Genomic DNA, 4,868 nt, shown 5'->3' on the forward strand with positions numbered 1-4,868 from the left:
TGTGTGTGTGTGTGTGTGTGTGTGTGTGTGTCTGCAGAACCATTCTGAGGTTGGCAAAGAATTTGGGACACTGTAGAGTGGGGATCATAATCCCAGCTACAATTTTCCAGGATTTTCACTCCTCCCTGGGGCAGTGACAACAGCCTTAAGGCATTTTTTCATGTCGAGACACCAAGATCATTTGGGGTCCTGCTTGTCTTCTAAATCCAAGTGCCACCCTGGGTATGGGGTGGGAGGGGGGACTCAGTGGGAAGCTCCAGCCTTCAGGTGGCTTAGCCAGTGGGCTTGGGTGTCTAGGAAAGGTGGACCTAGGAATGGCTTAGCTGCCCTACTCAGATGTGTGGAGACCAGGAGGCCTGGTTGCTGCATCAGGGTGTCAGGGAGGGCAGCCTCCCTAGCTCTGTGGAAGTGCCAATGTGCTCAATGATTCACCTCCCCTTACACGGATTGTCGGCCCCTGGTTGACACTCCTGGCCGCTGCCACCTCAGAACTGCTAGATGGCTAGGACAGAAGGAGTCTCCCACTTCGGCTGTGATTATGAAGAAGAGAGAGGCCGGAGTTGGCTGCATGAGGAGTTGGAAGGAAGGGGTGCAAGAGATGGGAATGTGCTCTAAGGTAAACCCACCGGCAGCAGCAGGAGACCTGAGGGCTAGTTCTGAGAGACGACAGCGGCAGCGGAGAGAGAAGCTGGGCCAGTTGCAAGTGCCTGTGTGTGCCCGCAGGGGACAGTAAATGTGATCACGGATGCCAGGAAAGCCCAGCCTGCGTTTGCCCTGCGGGAATGCAAAGCGCGCGAAACCTATTTCTCAAGCTGTGACCACACGCTGTTTGTGCGGCTGGAGCTTCTCTCACCCGTGGCCGCCTTGGCTTCTCCCCGCTGGGAGTCCCAGCCACGGCACCTGGATTCGGCAGAGGAACTGTCTGCTGGGTGCCAAGCAGAAATGGCCTGGACAGAGGTGTGTGGCCAGGGCGCGGTAGAGCGCTGGTTCCAGGCTTGGACACTGCCTGACATTTTCTCCGAAGGGTCCAGTTCCTGCTGTCAAGATCTCTGGGGCGAGGAAGGGGCGGCAGAAGGTGTCCCGAACGCAGAAATCCAGGCTGGTGAGAGGCCGTGGGTCCCCTGGAGAGAAAAATCCCAGGAGCCACCACTAGCCAGCCCAGGGCCTAGGCTGCAAGCTCCGAGGTGTGGGGCCTGTGTGTACCAGGGAGAGAGGAGGAGGTGGGCTGGGGGAGGAGGACAACATATTTTTTAACTGCTTGAGAAAAGGGGGAGGGGGCGATCTAGGAGAGGAAGCCCATCCCACGTTTCCGGGGCGGACAGTCGTAAGTGCACAGCTTTAGGCCCCCGGCCGGGGCGCAAGCAGCTGCGCCCAGGTCTGATCGACCCCTTCGGCGTGGCCTGTCTAGCTAACCGGGGTGCAGCGTCCTGGGTACCTGACTCACAGATGGACAGAAGTTACAGACTCCTGTCCCAGTTCTCTCCTGTCGCCAGGCTCACCCCCTATCACTCCCCAAAACACGCCACCGCCCCTCCCCCCCTCACACATTCCCTGCAAATTCTCCCGGCATTAGGGCCGCTTTTGATGATCAGATGGTAGAGCCCTGATTACAAATTTATTCCCGGCCCGCTCTGTCCGTCTTTATCTCCGCTATTAGGGACATCTGGGAGTGATTAGTGGCGCGCCCGCGCGGGCCGTGCTGGCCTATCTCGCCGCGGCTGGGCCGGGGCCTCGCTGACGTCAGGGCAGACGGCTCGGAGCCACCCCGGCCGCGCTGGGTGTAATCCGGCTGCTGCGCCGCCAAGTCCTCTCCGGGCCAGGCCGGCAGCCGGGACACGCCGCCCGCCTGCGCGTGGGGACTTTATAAATCTGCATTTTTAGCTCAGAAGACTGTTTTGTGTTCCTTGTTTGCGGCGAGGAGGAGGTGGTTAACGTTTCCACTGCCCCCTCCCCACTCTACATTTCAACTTATTCCTGGAAAAGCCTCCCACGTCCCAGCCTGATTAGCGGCAGCTCTTTTGCTATCCCCGCATGCCCGGGACGCCACTCTCCTATCCAACAGCTGCGACCCCAGCCGGTGGTGACAGTGGAAGTCTAGGACCTAGGTTGGAGAGGAGCTGTGGGACTCGCTCTCAAGGCAGCTGTTAACGCCACCCGATAGACCCCTCAGGTCAAAATCAAGTTCCTGCGTGGCGGGGCGACCCACAGTGTCTCTCTGGCTACCTCCCTTTGCACCTGCTATTAAAGCCGTGCGCTGGACCCTCTTCAGCCCCGCTTCCTCCACACCCCCACCCCAGGAAGTTGTCCTTGGCACATGTTAGGGGCAGGATCGCTGGTGATGGCTTTGTTCCCCACTACGTCCCCGAGTTTAGAACAGAAGCTACATGTATTTGTGTAATTCATGGAGGGGCAGATGGACTCCCCAGACCTCTGACCCTGGCGCCCTGCAGGCTGGCCAACTCTCTCTTGACATAAGGAGTGCTGGTATGAGTCCAACATCTGAATTTCCCACTTCCCAAGAACTAAATAAAATTAAAAATTCAACCCTATTTCACCCCCACTTTCACAAAAAATTCTGATTCAGCAGATGGGGAGCTAGGCAGACTGCAGCCTGCAAATTTCAACCCCATCCCCCCAGGATTCCAGAACCACTGCCTAAGGCCACCCAGTCCATCCACTCAAGTGAGTAGTGGGGGCTGTAAATAAAGGCAGCTTTATCACTGATGCGAGAGGACTGGGGAGAGGCCTCCATTATTTAAAGTCTGTACAGGGAGAGAATTGGCCATATCTTAGATCAGCCCTGCAACTCCATTTAATTGGGTAGCCCAAGGATTCAGAGCAAACCCAAAGATGGTCTTTGTTTCTGCATTGGTTACAATCAGTTGAACTGAGTGTTCATTCAGAGTCTACCATGAATTTAACTAGGACAAAAGAAGGCAGCCCATGCTGTGAATGGAGTGACAGGAAGATCTATTTTGGAAATGAAGAGTAAACAAAAAATAAACAGAGAATACAGTGAAGGGGAAAAAAATCCCCAAAGTTCACTCCAACTCAATTCTTTGGTGCAACCCTACATACCAAACCCAAAATGTCTTTATGTAATATAGAATGAAAAAGAAATATTTCTTCGTAAGTCAAGGAAATGTCACATTGGAAGCTTGCCCCCCCCCCCATGAACAATGAAGGGATTGGTCTTAAGGTTGAGACCCCTTACAGGGACTGAAGCGCTTTAACAATTGTGTCCTTAATGAGTGAAGGACCCTGGCCTACCCAGCTTCTACAGGGCAGAGGAATAAACACGTCTGTAAAAAGTACAGTTCTCCAGGGTGCAGGTAAGTGAATTCTCCATGATCTGCCTTAATGGTGAAGTCCACTCAGATAAATAACTGGTTTCCTGAATCACTCCAACCACTTGACAACAAACAACAACAATCCACATTACCTTTGTCTATAATACTTTCCTGCTCAGAGTATAAATGAACTTCTACTTGAATTAAATGTGATTCATCAAAAGGGCCACAGGCCCAGGGAGTCCCAGAGGGAAGCAGACTTGCAGGCCACGACGCCTTACAGGTAAAGCATCAGAGGGTACTTGATGATCCCCTCCCCTACTAACAAACTAATTGTTTTCTCAAATAGTATTATTAAATGATTTTTTAAATAGTATTTTTAATGTACAACCTATCAAGAACAAACAGACCCAGCCAAATGATGCCTCCATATGACCATGATGGGGTGTCTGAAAATACGATTCCTTGTTGTAGCACTAAATTATCTTTTAGTCCACTGGTGACCAAAAACTAAAGGGGGAGATCTTCAGATTCTTCTGCAGAAGCAGGTTTCATGGTGCTCCCGCCAGCTGAGACCATGCACTTAGGGGAATGTTGAACCTTCATTAAGCACTTAGCCTAGAGAAGAGGGAAAGAAAGAAAGAGAGAAAGAGAGAAAGAGAGAAAGAAAGAAAGAAAGAAAGAAAGAGAGAGAGAGAAAGAAAGAGAGAGAGAAAGAAAGAAGTAGGAAGGGAGGGAGGGAGGAGAGGGGAAGGAAAGGGAAGGGAAGGGAAGGGAAGAAGGAAGGAGAGAGAGGAGAGAGAGGGAGGGAGAGAGAGAGAGAAAGACAATCCTAAATGGAGTTGGCAGTAAATTCCTCCTTTGTAAAAAGAAGGAAATCACTGTCCACTGACACCAACCACAGTCGCCTTTAAAGTGGCTTGTTATTGTCGTCGCCTTTAGCTGACATTTTTTGTCTCTAGGATAAGGCAGAAACACAGGAAAGGGAAAATGTGTTGCTTTGGGGCTTGAAGAAAAAAACCCTGAAAATGCAGGCTAAGTTTGGTAACCATTCCTGGGGTAGGAAGGACAGGGTGTGCAGCTTCCACCTGGGGCTAACGTGGCAAGCAGGCGTCTAGACCAAGTCCTTGCTTTGCAAACCTGGTTTACATATTCTGGCTCAGTAATCACCCAAAGCCATAACTGTCTCTGAAATTATTCATTAAAGTCATTTTCAAGGATTCTCACAGGACGACTCTTTTACGTTTATTATCTTCCGAGAGCAATGACATCAGCCTCTGTCTCTTTTCCGCTTTTAATTGCTGTGCCGGGAGAGCGGCAGTGGCCGCTCTCGGAGGGCTAGGGCGGGGATGGGGGGATGTTGGGGGGTGGGCAGCGGCCGCTCAGCTCCCGGCACGGTCAGCTGAGCTCAGGCAGCAGACGTCCTTTGATTAAGGAGGGTATTTCGGGGAGTGCAGACTGTGCCCTACGGTGCTGTCAGCAGTGACAGATCCCAGATGGGGCCGCTACTGTATGGCAGATTGAGTTTCTCAGCAGAAAACTCACCCTCCCTCCTAAACGTCTTCAAAAACCTTCTCC

The sequence above is a fragment of the Otolemur garnettii genome, unplaced genomic scaffold (assembly GCF_000181295.1).
Source record: "Otolemur garnettii isolate 467f Iridium unplaced genomic scaffold, OtoGar3 scaffold00061, whole genome shotgun sequence".
Taxonomy (NCBI): Eukaryota; Metazoa; Chordata; class Mammalia; order Primates; family Galagidae; genus Otolemur; species Otolemur garnettii.